Below are 18,532 nucleotides of genomic sequence, written 5' to 3' on the forward strand. Positions count from 1 at the left end.
GCCAGGATCCGGCAGTTCTTCCAGAACCCACCGCAGCCTTATAAATTATACATTACAAATATTTATAGGCCATCTTTTAATAAGAACCTCCAAAGCAGCTCATAGAGATCAAAACACAATACAAATTTTAAACAGCATCTATTAAGAAAAATGCAGTTGCAAAAACTCTTCAAAAAATATAAAAGAAGAGCCCTGCAGGACACAACAATTTTGAGATGTACAAATTTTGAGATATACAAAATTATGAAGGGGCCAGTCTCAAAATTATGAAGGGGCCCAGGGAGGAGAGCCTGATCTACCAGGGCCATGTGGCCTTATAGGAACCTGGAGGAAAGATCTACAAAAGAAAGCTGACCCAGATGAGAGTAGGGAATAATAGAGATAGCCAGTTTGCTTTGTTAATTTATGCTGAGATGTTTCCTAGAAGTTTTATGCCTCTAGCAATTGCTGCCTTTTGTAACTTTATGTATTGTATATTGTATTGTATTTAATAAAGTAAAAATCCTTTTTACTAAGTTGTTTCATTGTCTGTGAGGACAAAGGTTCAGAATCCTGCCTAACCTTTCAGCAAACTACCAAATCTTCATTGAGGACTAGTAACTTGAGGACTGAGACTTTAATTAGAGAAAGTGCTCAGTGCCTGCAAGGGACAGAATTAACCCTAGAGGGTCTCAGTGTCCCTGGACCGAGACACTGGCACATACAGGGTGGTGGCAGTACTACCGAACAGAGATCCTTGAGGGCTCTAGGGTTCAAGAAGCAAGAACTCTGAGCACCCCAAAACCCTGGCAGTGTATGACATTGTTATGTTAAACGATGACATAAAACTTAAGTGGAAATGTTTCGCTAAAGGGATAGCTGCATTATTATTTTGGCTTTGGATCGCTTACCCCGACAAAAGCCAGAGGCCTCTTCATCCAGTCCCTGAGCATCGGGCACCCACGGATCTTCCCCTCGTTCCAGCTGGGCAATGAGGTCAGGCTTGGCGGCTGGAAATCGCCCTTGGGAAGGAGAAGAGAACAATAAGTTCAGCTGAAGGTCCATCAACCCTCAGAGCTCTCCTTGTGAAGGCAGAGAGGAAACCAAAGGAGTGAAATCATTCTCTGGCAGCAGGGCTTGGCAAGCTTATGTCTGCAGGCTGCATTCCTTTTCCTTCCCGAGAGAAACCCCACTGGACACACTGGGGGACTTACTTCTGAATAGACGTGCCCCAAATCCTGCTCCAATTCAGTTTCTGGATGCAGTTCAGTTCAGCTCAAGTTCATACAGGAGGCTGATCCATCTGGCTTGGCTCTGTGAGTGCTGCACCCCCCAAGCAGTGGGCACTTGACCCTGATTCCGTCTCATGTTCCACACTTTGTGGGCACTTTGCAAGCCAAGCTGGTTCTACCTGTTTGATGCTGGTGCTCCAGGCTGCTGGGCTCACCTCCCTCTGCTCCTTCTCAGGGCCTTTCGGAGTCTTGCCCTGTTGTATGAGAGCTGATGCTGGGGAGTCCCAGTTACGTTTGATCTCGGTGGTGTGGAGCCTCATGACTCGTGAGCAGTGCACTCTGTCAAGCATAGCGAGCTGTATGCTACTCATACTGTGTTCTGAGCAAACCTCAGAATCACAGGACATGAACCACAGAGAGATGAATGCTGGAGTTCTCAGGTGGGGGCGCTCTCCCCCCATGAGCTTAGCAGCAGAAGTGCCATCAGCGTCCTAGCTACGTACTGAATGGCTTCACCCTCTGCTTAGCATAAATCTTTAACGCCATGATCATGATATCGACTCCTCCCCCCCGCCTTGTAGCTGCCATATATCAAGGAAGAAAAGGGGAGAGGGAGGCACAGCATGGTCTTTGGGGCTGGGGCCTTTCACTGGGTTTGGGGCCTCACAGGGCTGGGCGATGTTGTTTGGCAGACCAGATTCAGCTCACGGGCCGTAAGGTGCCAATTCCTGTTTCAGAGGCAGCAAAAAGGTCTTCCTGAAAAGGAAAAGGGCTAGAAAAAGCCACTGGCCACATGATAGAAGGAGCCCCCTTACCCACAGAGGCCACATTCCGGTAATTCTCCAGCATGACTTCCCTGTACAAGGCTCTTTGGTCTGGGTCCAGCAGAGCTGCCTCTTTCTCGGTGAAATGCACAGCCACATCCTCGAAAATCACCGGACCCTGCAAGAACCAAACACCCTCAGACAGTGTCCAGACCTTCCTCCACATCTCTGGCACAGGCAGGAAAGGAGTGGCACCCAATCCAGATAAAACATCCACACTTCCTTTCCGCACCAAAAGAAGCATGCAGGTATTTTCAGGCATCAAGTATAATCTATTCCCAATCATGGATCCAGATAGTTTTTTCAGCAGTTTAGTCTCCACAGAATGGATAAAAACATTTGGGGAAAGCTGAACAAGGAAGCTGGGCATTTTGCTCTTCTCATTGGCATCCTATGTGCTCTTCTGCTTACATGGCTGCTGTCAGGAGGGAAGTTTTCGGATGATCTGCTGGGAGAGGACAGTTCTCATCAATATGCTCTCGAGGCTTTCAAGGAGGGAGGCCTTATTCTTCAGTGATGGGCAGCCCAGTCCTCACCTGCACTGGCACAACCAAGACCTGCGCAGCAGCCAGGACAGGTTAGGAGGTGGCTAGAGGGGAGTTTCTACTCTTACCACATCCCAGCCAGACCTATGGGATTACTCGAATCTCCACCAGCTATATAGCTAGCAGACGTCCAAGCATCTTAGTGTAACACTGGCTCGCCCTGGAGAGAGGTCAGGATACGGTAGAGGAGACACCTGCTGATCCTGCCGGGAAATTTTTAACAATCCTAGGCTGCACCCTACCCACACTTACCCAGGAGTAAGTCCCATTGACTATCACTGTTAAATGACTATACATAGTAGCTTGTTAAAAGTACAGGCCTGTCACATTTCCCCAAATGCAGTCACATCCCAGGGGAGCATCAAGTCTAATATACTAAAAATATTGAAATGAATGGGGACCCACCGGAAATTGGACTAGTGGGTCCTGACCCACAGTTTGAGAAACTACCATAGCCTTTCTAGAACTCCTTATTTTCAACTTCCTTCCTTAACCTTAACCTAAAAAGAGGGTGCTCCTCTTTTATTTAGCAGGGGGAGAGTAACTGGCCCACCTCACCCCAGCAGTGTCTGTTCTAGTGACTGTCTGCTGGTATTCTTTTGCTTCTTTTTAGATTGTGAGCCCTTTTGGGACAGGGAGCCATTAGATATTTGATTTTCTCTGTAAACCGCTTTGTGAACTTTTTGTTGAAAAGCGGTATATAAATACTGTTGTTGTTGTTGTTGTTGTTAACCCATTTCTGCCTAACTCACAGGTGTACACGTTTGATCCTTGTTGCATAGATGCAGAGATGGGCAGAAATGACTTAATCTTAATTTTTTCCATTGAGATACCTGATAAATCAACATTTTAAATGTTCACAGTGGCCTTTTGTTTCGCGGTCTGAATTGTCTGTACACGGCAACAGACTTACATGTGTCGCAACTGTCCTGCTCCTGGCTCCCCACCACAAATCTATCAACATACTCTTAAAACTCCATACCTGAGCTGGATCTGCGGTACCCATTTGGAAGTCCGAGAGAGGAAGAGCTGATCCACACTGAATCTGGGTTGCCAGTCTGCAGTCTGTGGGAGCAGAAAGAACAAGGCAGGTCAGGGCTGGGTCTTCTCAGCATCACGTCCTGTCCCAAAGCCTGGAAAGCAGCAGATGGAGACATTCTGGAGTGAAAGTCTCAAGGGGAGGTCTGGATTTTGGCTCCTCTCTTCCCCAACCTCTGAAGAAATTCTAGCATCAGGTGTTGTGTTGGAAAATGTGTGATAGGAACCAGAGGTGGCCCATAAATGGCTTTCTTGCGCACTATTAAACAACCCCGACTCCAACTGCAAGAATCTTTGTGGTTGTGATCATTGGCGCAGCCATTTCTAGCAAGTTTCCCCAAAGAGAATCTGCGCTCAGGACAGGGGATCGTCCTCTCCCTCCCTCCTCCAGCACAGGGAGGTCCACAGGTGAGCCACTCCCCCCTCCCCAGTGCAGCATGCCAGGTACTCTGAATGCACCCAAGGGAAGAGCCTCCCCTCCCCCCGCACTATTCCTGGATGTCGCACAGACCACCCACCTCTGCAGCCACACAATCTCCTCCAGTGCAGAGTGCAAAGGGAAGATCCTGCCTGTGCTTGGGGGTAGCAAAGCAACCAGGTCCTTCTCCTTTGCTAGCCTCCGACAAGACCTCCAAGCAGGCAAGAGAGGCGGAATATCAGTCCCCAGGAATGCTTGAGCACTGCCCTCCCCCTGGATCCAGAGCATGCTGGGAGGTGTAGTTCTTTGTTGCTTTTTGCCAAAGATGCTCACACTACCTTTGCTGCAGCCTTTGGGGAGGGAGGAGGCTTCTGAGTGCCCCTAATGCGCTGCCACCCCTGAACCCAGTTCAAAGGAGGACGAGCTCTGGACATTGGACTGGGGTGCAGAAGGGAGAGTGGCAGGTTCAGCTCTGTCCTGCAAGCATCTGCCTCTCCTGGGATCCTGGCCAGAGATGCTGAAGGGGTCTTCTCTGCAGTTTTTAGGAAAAGACTTGCCCTCCCTTGCCACCACCATCCTGCAGTCTGTTTCATCCTCTCCCCTCCCCCTTTGGGAAGGGGCCCCGAAGAAGCTTTCTACCCCGATGAAACCCCTGCAGGAGATGGACACTCGGTCCATCTTGGTCTGATTTCACAGGATGCTTCTTCTCCTAATCTAGTTCTAGTCAAGTCTGTTTTCAGCATCACACTAGGATGTCCAGCGGCTGGTGCCAGAAGGGAAATAAAGTGGCTCTGTAGGTAGAATTAGAACAGATGAAGTAGCAAATGCATGTGCTTAAAATATGGACCTCTCTGCCATGTGATATGCTGATAGAAGGTGACTCATGTGGAGCTAAAACATTTGAATCCAAATGGAGGGTGTGCACCCTGTGCCAGCTTCTCCACATCCCTCTTGAAATGTGGGGCATGAACAGGTCACAGCATTAACAATGACCAGCCCTTAAACCTCCTCACTGGAAAATGATTTCCTCTTCTTCCTCTCCCCCCCCCCATGACCACAGTCATGCACACAGTCCGGCTGCACTCCTTTTCCTTGGAGCTGGAGAGAGCAACCAAGGTCAAGCCTTGGACCTTGGATCAAAAGAGCAAGGCTCCAGGTGAAGCTGGTCCCTTCTCTCTTTTCTGACTGATCTCCTGGCCTTGTCAATAGCTGGGTGACAGGCAGAAGGCCTCCAGGGGAAGCTTTCCTTGCAGCTGAACCTGCAATGACAAAAACACTTCAGAGTGGTCAAGGTGTCAGTGAATAAACATACAACAAGGAAAGACTGTTGCCTTCCTATCTGCTAGAAGCATCTGGCTGGCCACGGTTAGGAGCAATGGGTCTGATTCCACAGGGTGCGTCTTCTCCTCATCTAGTTCTAGTCAAGTCTGTTTTCAGCATCACACTAGGATGTCCGGGGGGGGGGGGGTGCCAGAAGGGAAATAAAGTGGCTCTGTAGGTAGAATTAGAACAGATGAAGTAGCAATGCATGTGCTTAAACTGTGGAACTCTCTGCCAGTGATATGCTGATAGAAGGTGGCAGAATAAGCAGGGTAATATGCGATTAGGGCAAATGCTTAAAAGCTTAAAAGCCACACTATTTTCATTTAGGGAAAAGCTTAAAAATTGAAAACTGGCTGCTCTGCTGAATTGGCAGCTCTGCTAAATGTCAAGGTTGCTACTGGAAAAAGATAAATTTTAGAACAACACATATTTGACTTAGACAAAGACAAAGCCTATTCCCCTTTGAAAGTAAGGAGGAGGCGAGAAGATAAGAGGAAGAAATAAAAAATACCAGGAAAACTTCTGACTTTGAAGGCTCTCTGTTTGAATAGCAAACTAAAACAGATCACCATGAGCAGATGGGCGTTGTTTGGCAGAAGAATATGCATCTTAGCAAAGACCTTCTACAGTTTTAAAATTGTAATTCTTTCATGCTTTTTAGAGCAAAGGACAGTGTCATTGTCTTAGCTAGAAGCCTTACATTAAAACACTGAAAGAATTATTTTAGAAGCTGTTTGCTATTTTCACAGAAGTGTCACAGAAGTGCCAAGGATATCACCATGTTTGCCTGCCAGTTATTCTTTCAAGCTTTAAAATAGTCTTTGTCCTTAAAGTGTAACCAACATATATAGAGATATGGTAGCCATTAGAAGTAAGTTTTAACTGCCTGATTTCATTAAAGGTCTGACTAAAGCATAGAAACACATAGAATTCTTCTTGGCAACCTTCAGTCTCAAAAGACTATGGAATTGCACTCTGAATGGTGGATCTAGAACAGCGTCTAGTGTGGCTGAAAAGGCCAATCCGGGAGTGACAATCCCTTCCACACCGGGAGCAAGTGCAGTCTGTCCCTGGTCTGTCTCCCTGGCTATGGGCCTTCCTTCTTTGCCTCTTTGCCTCAGTCCTTTGGCCAAGTGTCTCTTCAAACTGGGAAAGGCCATGCTGCACAGCCTGCCTCCAAGCGGGCCGCTCAGAGGCCAGGGTTTCCCACTTGTTGAGGTTCACTCCTAAGGCCTTCAGATCCCTCTTGCAGATGTCCTTGTATCGCAGCTGTGGTCTACCTGTAGGGCGCTTTCCTTGCATGAGTTCTCCATAGAGGAGATCCTTTGGGATCCGGCCATCATCCATTCTCACGACATGACCAAGCAAATGCAGGCGTCTCTGTTTCAGCAGTGCATACATGCTAGGGATTCCAGCTTGTTCCAGGACTGTGTTGTTTGGAACTTTGTCCTGCCCGGTGAATCAGGTGAATCAGGTGAAATATAAATTAGAGAATCAAAATAAGAACACTGCATCAGTGACATCTAGAAACTTCTAGTGGATTTAAAAAGACATTGCAAGAACTGGATTTGTGTCTATAAATGGAGCAAGGAAGATAATACACTCAGGGCATCTAGTGATCTTAAAGAGCATTGCAAACAAAAGATATTCGAGTTTCAAAGGAAGGAACAACAAAAATGCCGGATAAGAAAGTCCGAAGTTTGCCAGCTTCAGCGATTGGATTTGAAAAATTAGTGAAAGGGAAAGACTGGAAGCAGACTGTGCAAGACAACTTGGAAAAACTGTTGGCAATGGTACAGCAACAAATCAATCAATCTGCACAGACCCAACACAGCGTGGATGCTTTAACTAAACGATTCGATGAACTTAGTGGACACCTGATAGATGTGAAAATTACATCAGAAGAAGACAGACAAGAGATTGGGGAAAAAGATAAGAAAAGACCAAGCTAAAATATCAGAGATAGCAGAAAATCAGCATGATGCAGAGACAAAGTTAAAGGAAATTCAGATGGAGAGTGCAGCTCGACTGGTGAGGATATAAAATATACCAGAAGAGAAAGGAGAAGATACGTCATGACGGATTGTCAGATTAATATCAGAATGGATTGATACACCGATGGAGGAGATATCTAAAGAATTGGATTCAGTGAGAAGAGTGAGCACTTTTTATCTGAGAAAACCTGAATTACCAAGAGAAATTCATGTGAAATCCATCAGAACCTTACAGAGATAAATTACTGAAGGCTCCACAGGAAAGGAAATGGACAGTGGATGATAAAGCTAGAATTTTGAGGCATGTTCCATGGAGAGTGAGGAAGAAGAGAAAAAAAAAAGAATTGTCAAGGCAAGGTGTGGAGATGGGCTGGTGGACGCACCTATAATTAGATTCAAGAATTGGAGGAGACAAATAAGAAGATTTCTATATGGAACAGATGCCATTTGATATACTATTGCTAGAAGGGAGGTATTGATATACTATTGCTACAGATCAGGGAGGTGACAAGGAGGGACAGGGTTGTAATCATGGGGGACTTCAATTATCCTCATATTGACTGGGTCAATTTGTATTCTGGTCACGATAAGGAAACCGGATTTCTTGACGTGCTAAATGACTGTGGCTTAGATCAGCTAGTCACGGAGCCCACCAGAGGGCAGGTGACTCTGGATTTAATATTGTGCGGTACGCAGGACCTGGTTAGAGATGTAAACGTTACTGAGTCATTGGGGAACAGTGATCATGCTGCGATCCGTTTTGACGTGCACGTTGGGGGAAGAATACCGGGCAAATCTCTAACAAAAACCCTTGACTTCCGACGGGCGGACTTCCCTCAAATGAGGAGGCTGGTTAGAAGGAGGTTGAAAGGGAGAGTAAAAAGAGTCCAATCTCTCCAGAGTGCATGGAGGCTGCTTAAAACAACAGTAATAGAGGCCCAGCAGAGGTGTATACCGCAAAGAAAGAAGGGTTCCACTAAATCCAGGAGGGTGCCCGCATGGCTAACCAGCCAAGTTAGAGAGGCTGTGAAGGGCAAAGAAGCTTCCTTCTGTAAATGGAAGTCTTGCCCTAATGAGGAGAATAATAATAATAATAATAATAATAATAATAATAATAATAATAACTTTATTTCTACTCCGCCTTTCTCCCCGAAGGGACTCAAGGCGGCTTACAACATATTAAAAACAATTTAAAAACAAATAAAAACATATTAACACATACTAAAAACAGCAGTCAGAGTAAAAAAAATAGGTAAAAAGAGCATAGAGCAGCAGCAAGTCATAAAAGAATCAGGCCTGTAAAAAATATTAAAAGATGTTAAAAAGATGTTAAAAGGCCAAGAACTCAGATTGAGTTCATGATTGAGGACATGATTGAGACATACAAAATTATGCAGGGGATGGACAGAGTGGATAGGGAGATGCTCTTTACACTCTCACATAATACCAGAACCAGGGGACATCCACTAAAATTGAGTGTTGGGCGGGTTAGGACAGACAAAAGAAAATATTTCTTTACTCAGCGCGTGGTCGGTCTGTGGAACTCCTTGCCACAGGATGTGGTGCTGGCGTCTAGCCTAGACGCCTTTAAAAGGGGATTGGACGAGTTTCTGGAGGAAAAATCCATTATGGGGTACAAGCCATGATGTGTATGCGCAACCTCCTGATTTTAGGAATGGGTTAAGTCAGAATGCCAGATGTAGGGGAGAGCACCAGGATGAGGTCTCTTGTTATCTGGTGTGCTCCCTGGGGCATTTGGTGGGCCGCTGTGAGATACAGGAAGCTGGACTAGATGGGCCTATGGCCTGATCCAGTGGGGCTGTTCTTATGTTCTTATGTTCAGAAGGCCTGTTTAAACAGAAGGGTCTTCAGGCCTTGCCGAAAGGTCTCAAGAGAGGGAGCCATTCTTAAGTCAAGGGGAAGGGAGTTCCATAGCGTTGGTGTCACTACTGAGAAGGCCCTATTTCTTGCAGCCGCCCCATGTACCTCCCTAGGCGGCGGCACTTGTAAAAAGGCCTTCTCTGATGACCTGAGAGGGCAAGCCGGATTGTACGGGAGCAGGCGATCTCTAAGATACCCTGGTCCAGAGCAGTATAGGGCTTTAAAGGTCAATACCAGCACCTTGAATTGGGCCCGGAAACGAATGGGCAGCCAGTGCAGCCGCTGGAGAAGCGGACTGACAGAGTCGAACCGCCTACGTCCAGTAACCACACGGGCCGCCGCATTCTGCACTAGTTGCAGTTTCCGAACCGTCTTCAAGGGCAGCCCCACATAGAGCGCGTTACAGTAATCTAATCTCGATGTCACTGAGGCATGGATCACCGTGGCCAGGTCTGCACGGTGGAACATAAACTGTGGCAAAAGAAATGTAAGAAGGTGATACTGGAGGCCAAGCGAGACTATGAGGAACGCTTGGCCAGCAACATTAAGGGGAATAATAAAAGCTTCTTCAAATATGTTAGAAGCAGGAAACCCGCCAGAGAAGCGGTTGGCCCTCTGGATGGTGAGGGAGGGAAAAGGGAGATAAAAGGAGACTTAGAGATGGCAGAGAAATTAAATGAGTTCTTTGCATCTGTCTTCACGGCAGAAGACCTCGGGCAGCTACCGCTGCCCGAACGGCCCCTCCTGACCGAGGAGTTAAGTCAGATAGAGGTTAAAAGAGAAGATGTTTCAGACCTCATTGATAAATTAAAGATCAATAAGTCACCGGGCCCTGATGGCATCCACCCAAGGGTTATTAAGGAATTGAAGAATGAAGTTGCAGATCTCTTGACTAAGGTATGCAACTTGTCCCTCAAAACGGCCATGGTGCCAGAAGATTGGAGGATAGCAAATGTCACGCCTATTTTTAAAAAGGGAAAGAGGGGGGACCCGGGAAACTATAGGCCGGTCAGCCTAACATCCATACCGGGTAAGATGTTGGAATGCCTCATCAAAGATAGGATCTCAAAACAAATAGACGAACAGGCCTTGCTGAGGGAGAGTCAGCATGGCTTCTGTAAGGGTAAGTCTTGCCTCACAAACCTTATAGAATTCTTTGAAAAGGTCAACAGGCATGTGGATGCGGGAGAACCCGTGGACATTATATATCTGGACTTTCAGAAGGCGTTTGACACGGTCCCTCACCAAAGGCTACTGAAAAAACTCCACAGTCAGGGAATTAGAGGACAGGTCCTCTCGTGGATTGAGAACTGGTTGGAGGCCAGGAAGCAGAGAGTGGGTGTCAATGGGCAATTTTCACAATGGAGAGAGGTGAAAAGCGGTGTGCCCCAAGGATCTGTCCTGGGACCTGTGCTTTTCAACCTCTTCATAAATGACCTGGAGACAGGGGTGAGCAGTGAGTTTGCAAAGTTTGCAGAGGACACCAAACTTTTCCGAGTGGTGAAGACCAGGAGTGATTGTGAGGAGCTCCAGAAGGATCTCTCCAGACTGGCAGAATGGGCAGCAAAATGGCAGATGTGCTTCAATGTCAGTAAGTGTAAAGTCATGCACATTGGGGCAAAAAATCAAAACTTTAGATATAGGCTGATGGGTTCTGAGCTGTCTGTGACAGATCAGGAGAGAGATCTTGGGGTGGTGGTGGACAGGTCGATGAAAGTGTCGACCCAATGTGCGGCAGCAGTGAAGAAGGCCAATTCTATGCTTGGGATCATTAGGAAGGGTATTGAGAACAAAACGGCTAGTATTATAATGCCGTTGTACAAATCGATGGTAAGGCCACACCTGGAGTATTGTGTCCAGTTCTGGTCGCAGCATCTCAAAAAAGACATAGTGGAAATGGAAAAGGGGCAAAAGAGAGCAACTAAGATGATTACGGGGCTGGGGCACCTTCCTTATGAGGAAAGGCTACGGCGTTTGGGCCTCTTCAGCCTAGAAAAGAGACGCTTGAGGGGGGACATGATTGAGACATACAAAATTATGCAGGGAATGGACAGAGTGGATAGGGAGATGCTCTTTACACTCTCACATAATACCAGAACCAGGGGACATCCACTAAAATTGAGTGTTGGGCGGGTTAGGACAGACAGAAGAAAATATTTCTTTACTCAGCGTGTGGTCGGTTTGTGGAACTCCTTGCCACAGGATGTGGTGCTGGCGTCTAGCCTAGACGCCTTTAAAAAGGGATTGGACAAGTTTCTGGAGGAAAAATCCATTATGGGGTACAAGCCATGATGTGTATGCGCAACCTCCTGATTTTAGAAATGGGTTATGTCAGAATGCCAGATGCAGGGGAGGGCACCAGGATGAGGTCTCTTGTTATCTGGTGTGCTCCCTGGGGCATTTGGTGGGCCGCTGTGAGATACAGGAAGCTGGACTAGATGGGCCTGTGGCCTGATCCAGTGGGGCTGTTCTTATGTTCTTATGTTAGAAACAAAAGAAAAATATACTTTAAAAAATGTATAGGTTTTTATTGGATTTTGAGATGCAAGAAGAAATAGAAACAATGTATGATAAAATGGGCACAAAATTTAGGTCATAATATCATAATAGATCAATGGGAACAGATCTGGAAGCATAATATAAAACTTCTTAGAGCAACACATTTTAAAAACCTGAATTATTTTGTTTAAAACTATTTTAGATGTTATAAAGAAAAATATGTGTATTTAGTTGTGATTTTAATTGTAGTGAGGGTTTTGTATGTTAGATATTGGAAGGATTTTAAAATACCATTGAAAGATGAATTAATAGAGAAAATAATGAATGTGGTGGAAATGGACAGGTTTTAACCCCTGCTAACTGGTTAAGAGGCACTTTTTCAAGTGGGTGTTCCTCTTTTATTTAGCAGGGGGAGAGTAACTGGCCCACCTCACCCCAGCACTGTCTGTTCTAGTGGCTGTCTGCTGGTGTTCTTTTTGCATCCTTTTAGATTGTGAGCCCTTTTGGGACAGGGAGCCATTAGATATTTGATTTTCTCTGTAAACCGCTTTGTGAACTTTTTGTTGAAAAGCGGTATATAAATACTGTTGTTGTTGTTGTTGTTGTTGTTGTTTTCAGAAAATTTGGAACAACAACGAAAACAGACACAAATTGAACAATGGAAATTATTTTATGCCTGGTAGAAATTGAAGTTTTAGAAATATACGATAGGGCATTACACATATACTATGATATGATATAACAGATGAATGATGAATGAAAAATGATATTAAGAGGTAAATTTAGAAGAGGAAACTGATTAAGATATGTAATGATTATTTAGTTTTAGGGATATATGATAATGATATATGATTTCCTGCACCCCGAAGTTTGTTGTGTTTTTTGTGTTATGTTTTATGTGTGTTTTTTTTGTTTTTGGAAAAAAATTTTAAAAAATTGTCAAGGCGCACCATCAGTCTTTTGACAATTGGCAAGGCACACCATGCTGCCAGTGGAGGCTCACATCCCCCATTGGCCCCACTAATGAATGACCTTTCCCCAAATTCCTGTGACACACCTGTGGACTGCTTGCGGCACACCAGTGTGCCACAGCACAGTGGTTGAAAATGACTGCTGTAAACAGTGGTGAGAGGGTGAGGGCAGGTGGGAGGGCTTTTGCACTGCACGGTTTTGCCCTGCTGAGCCCTCTGCTGCTGTCTGGAGGCTCGTCTCACGATCTCACTGCCGGGTAGTAGACACAGAGCTTCATCTACCTCACAGGGTTGTTGTGAGAAGGAGGGGAAGAACCATGTATTGCACCTGAGCTTCTTGGAGAAAGAGTGACATAAAAATGTGAAAACTGAATTAAATGGATAATAGTTCTGCTTGTACTAGGCATGAAGGCAGAAGGCATGCAGCCATGCACCTAGCTAGAGGAATATGCAGTCTTTGGTACCTGTTTGGAGCTTGCACATCAGTTCCTGCCCTTGACCTGGAAGTGAAATGCCTTGAGCACCCTGCATGGCACTGTCCCCTGTGATCTCCAAGGGCTGCTGAATAGATTCAGGAGCCCCAGTGCAGAGGGGGACTGTGATTCGTGTGCCTCTTGAAACGGACCATACTGGGCACTACTCTTGTTTGAGCTGGACTTTTAACAGCCGGAGTACAGAGAGAGTGGAGGCATTCTAAGGATGCATAATTAAAAATAATGATGATGGTTGATCGTGTTGCTCTGTAGTGCTATGCCTGTGTCTTGAAAAGTGTTTGCTATTTGCGATGGGTGAAAAATGGAACAAGCCATTTGTCACAAGCCCTCACCTAATGTCACCATGCCCTCAGAAATAAAGGTGGTGTGATCTAGTGGTTGGAGTATCAAATTTGAAAGCTTCAAATTCCCCCTTGACCATTACACTTGCTGGCTAATCTTGGGCTAGTTAACATCTCTCCGCTAGGCCCTACCTCACCGGGTGGTGGTTCAGGAAAAGGGGAGGACGGTGGCACTGAGTTCCTTGGAGGAAAAGTAGAAAAGTAATGGCTTCAATTGCCACTTACCCTCCTCCAGCCTAGAGTTTTAAGACCATCCTCTAATTCTAATTTTTCTCTGCACAGACCTCTGTGATATTCTCGATGGTCTTCCCCTCTTGTGATGTCGCTTCTGGGAAACTCCTTCAGGTTTTGAGGCTCTGTTTCTAGGGCAACTGTCTGTAGTAACAAATTGTCGCTTTTTGCCAGCTCTGCCGGACAACTTGTTACTACAGATAGTAGCCGTGAAAACAGAGCCCCAGAACCCAGAGGGTTTTTCAGAGGTTTTCAACCCCTTGATCTTGATCATATTTTCAAGACATGGGAGTGTCCAATTATTGTGGAGCTGCCCTTTCAGCAGTGACACCTCACCACAACTCATCAGCTGACAGTAGTGCTGGGAGACCATGAGGGAGAGAAAGATGTTCCACAGGCCACATCCTGCCTGCAGGCCTTAAGTTTGACACCCCTGGCTCAGACAGCTGTGTGGCTTCACGCCATTGTTCCGAGTCCAACTTCTCCTGCGAACAGCTCAGTCGGAAAGCAGACAGCAGACAGAAGATGATGGCAGCCAGACCTTGGACCAGCCATTACAAGCTACTTGCCACAGGAGGTTGTGATGGAACCTGGCCTAGATGGCTTTAAAAGGCGATTGGACTCTTTTGTGGAGGTCACCAGCCATGATGACCATATGCAACCTGCATGCACCTGAGCACAGACACTTCCCTCTCTGCTGCTGATGCATTCCCCCTCTTCCTCCTTAGTCTTCCTCCTCCGCTTCTCTCCCCCTTTCTGTGTGCCTCTGTCCTCAGTTGCAGCTCTCTCAGATCTCCCTCTCCCTGCTCACTCCTTCCACTCTTATACCTCCCTCCAGTTATTGAAACTCCTGCCCCTCCCCCACACCACACCCCACCATCACCTCCTTTTTGGGCTCCCAGCCTTTAGCCTTGAAGTAAAAGACCTGAATACATCACTGACTGGCACCAGGGCCCCCAAACCCATCCTTCCAGCGCAGTAGTCAGTCAGCCAGCCCCGGTAATGACATTGATGCCAAGTGCCATCACACTGGCCTATTGGCAACACATTGGCATGGTGATGGCAAATGGCCACTCAGTGGATGACAACACTTTTAGAGCCATCAAAGCCAGTGACTCTATCTACACCTTGTGGAAAAGCATTCCACATGCTAACTACACACTCTGTGAATCTCTACATCCTTTTGTCCAATCGGTTTTGTTATATGACCAGAAACTCTACTGCTCTGAGAGAGGAAGGGTCAGGGAACATCACAACTGTATGCCTGAGTATTATTTTAATCTGTACAAGTATAAACTAGGCATTCCTAATTTCTACTCTATATTTTTTTATCACAACCATCAACAATGCATTATATTGACAATACAAATCAATACAAATATACACATATATTTGGGAGGGCAGAATACCATTCGCCACTTCTGCTAATTAATAACACTATATCTCCCACTCTAATTTCTCTTCTACTTTCACCTCTTATTATCATTTATCCATATCATACATCATAAATTCTTCCAAATGCCCTACATTATATTTTCTAAATGTTCATTTTCAACCATACGTAAAATGTCTTTCATTGCTCAATCTGTATCTATTTTTGTTGTTAATACAATATTTCTGAAAGTTGTCCATTTCCGCGACATTCATTATTTTTTCTATTAGTTCATCTTTCATTGAAGTTCTAAAGTCTTTCCAATATCTCACAACTTTTCAACCTTTTTCATCTCATGGCACACTGACAAGGCACTGAAATGGTCAAGGCACACCATTAGGTTTTCATTAATTGACAAGGCACACCCTGCTGCCAGTGGGCAGCTCACAACCCCATTGGCCCTACTAATAAATGATCTTCCCCCAAATTCCTGTGGCACACCTGTGGACCACTCGTGGCACACCAGTTGAAAATGGCTGATCTAACATATAAAATTCTAGCAACTGTTAATACCATCGTAACTAAATACACATCATTTTCTTTATCCATAACATCTAAAATAATATTAAACAAAAAATAATTCTGCTTTCAAAGGGTTAACAAAGTCAACAATCTCTTGTATTAAACTCTTTACCGTTCTCCAATATAACTGCATCTTTTTGTTTACGTGACCACCACATACAATAAAACAATCCTTCCACACACTTATATTTTCAGCAATATTTTGATACATTTGGATTCATTTTTACCAATTCCATAGGGGGCTGTTCTTATGTTCTTATCTATAAAACAGTTATATCCATATTTCATTTTTACATTTAAAGAAGGCTTTTTATATTTCTAAAGTGGGTTTAACCCATTATGGCTGCAATCCTAACCACACTTTCCTGACAGTATGCCCCACTGAAGAAAATAGGACTTACTTCTGAGTAGACCTGGTTAGGATTGTGCCCTATGTTGACTAAGTAAATACTCCAGCTTCCTTCAACTATCATGCTTCTTTTTACTCATTATCTTTCCTTTTGTCTTTTTGTTCTTGTTATTGGTGAACGTCTGCCACTTGCCCCTTTAATCTCTTCCTTCTCCAACTCTTCTGTTTAATCTGGATCATCCAATTTTTTCCCTCCGATTCCTGTTCTAAATCCTCTATTTCAGTGTTCCTCAAACTGTGGGTCGTGAGTCAATTTCAGGTGGGTCCCCATTCATTTCAATGTTTTATTTTCAATATATGAGACGATGTTACCATGGCATGTGACTGCATTTGGGGAAATGTTACAGACCTGTACTTTTAACAAGCTACTATCTATCTATCTATATATGAGAGACTGTATCCGAAAACAATTTGGATTGCAATACACACTGAACTTTAAAGATATAAATTTAAAGTTGTGACCCGCATATATCCCACAAAAAGCTCAGCGTATCTTCACAAGTCTACAGTACAGATCGGTTTTTCTCACACATTTACCACTGGGACCCACTTTTTAGAGAAAGAATCTCTCGGGACCCTCCAGAAGTGATGTCATGACTGGAAGTGACATCATCAAGCAAGAACATTTTTAACAATCCTAGCCTGAAATGCTACCAACACTTAACCAGGAGTCAGTCCCCTTGACTATCATTGTTAAAAGAACATGTTATGTATGTCTAGGGTATGTCCTACTTCAGAGCAGGGTGCAGTCAAACATGCAGACACAGCAGAGTTTTCAAGTGCAATTATATTTGAGTAGAGAGCCATATGCAGTGTTGTCAGAGCAATCCAGGTCATACACATATACAGCAGTTCAGAGTTACCTGATTACAGTCCAGTATCCTCAAGGCAAAGGTCATTTGCAGTGCTTGTTCCAACAAGGCCTCCTGCAGTAGCTTCTCATTTCACCCACACACAAGTGGAGCCGCATGGAGAAGCTTAAATGGGATTCAGCACCCAAACGGGTTTTGCCTGGTTCATTAGAGCCTGGCTGCACAGCTGTTCACAACTTGCCCTGAACCAATGGTTTGCATACCAGTTCTGACTGTTGCAGAGCAAAGAGCTAACAGAATGTACCTAGTAGCCTGTTAAAAGAACAGGTCTGCAGCACTTCCCCAAATGCAGTCACATCCCATGGTGGCATCAAGTCTAGTATATTAAAAATAAGATATTGAAATGAATGGGGACCCAACTGAAATTGGCACATGACCCACCTAGTGGGTCCGGACCCACAGTTTGAGAAACACAGCTATAGATAATTGAGAGGGGGGATCCTCCTCCACTCCTCTCTCTCTCTCTCATTAAGGCCCCTAGCATATCCAGGGCTTTTTGCCAAGTCACCCAATCAAAGCCGAGGTTTGCATAACAAAGCTAACACTTATCTTAGGTTTCCAGTTTCAGTTTTCTTTGCATATGGTATCCCTACACGGGGGCCGCAGGTTAATTGCAGCTTTGCCACAGCCTCCCCAATTACTGTCATTGTTTCTCCTCAGAAAAAGCCCCCCCCCCCCCGGTTGGGCTTTGTTCTCCCAGGTTCCTTACACCATCTGGATGGTCACATCTCTCCTGACAGTGATCTTTCTCAGGCCCACAGATTTTGGGAAGAAACAGACTGATTTCAGGATCCTCTAAAAACACGCTGCTTGCCCCTCCTCCCTCATTTCTACTCCATATTGACATATAGCTGCATCCACGGATCTGGCTCCACACAGGTCCCAAGGGCCTGCGTGGAGCAACACGTGGCAAAACCTGAGCTCTCCAAAGGTGATACAGCTGCAATCCCCTTCGGAGGGCTTAAATGGGCTAATCGTGGATTTCATCATCTGCGGATTTCAGTATCCACGGAACCTAGAAACTATGCTCTGCGGATACCGAGGCCACGTGTACATCTTCTGCTGAATATAGTGATAACCAAGTATCATGATTTCGGTACCCGAAACTACTTGAGTGAATGGAGCTTTCCTCAATCAAAGAACTGATGTGGTTCCGCTCCTACTTTTCTAACTTGCTGTGTCTTATAGGTTACTGCAGTGGTTCTCAAACTGTGAGCTTGTGGCCCACCAGTGGGTCATGACCCAATTTCTGGTGGTTCGTAAAGCTGACAGAACAGATTAGGCTATGTGCAACAAGGGTTAAAAAACTGCTTCTGGGGGCAGCACTGATGCCCAATCACCATTAAAGCCACAGAGGTTTCAATAGATGGCAAAGTGATAATTTTTTAGGTGGTAAAGTTTGGGAACTAGTGCTTATAGTGAAAGCTCTCACCTCACTCCTAAATTCTATGGTTTCACCCCGTGCGGGTTCTTTGATTCAATATCAGGTTATCTGACTGAAGTACTTTCCCCATTTGGTGCATTTCT

At 45.2% G+C, this 18,532-nt stretch overlaps 1 pseudogene; it reads right to left on the minus strand.

Moving 5' to 3' along the window:
- Window positions 1-18,532, minus strand: part of LOC136640514 (zinc finger protein 208-like) — a 74,942-nt pseudogene that overhangs the window by 4,179 nt on the left and 52,231 nt on the right.

The sequence above is a fragment of the Tiliqua scincoides genome, chromosome 2 (assembly GCF_035046505.1).
Source record: "Tiliqua scincoides isolate rTilSci1 chromosome 2, rTilSci1.hap2, whole genome shotgun sequence".
NCBI lineage: Eukaryota > Metazoa > Chordata > Lepidosauria > Squamata > Scincidae > Tiliqua > Tiliqua scincoides.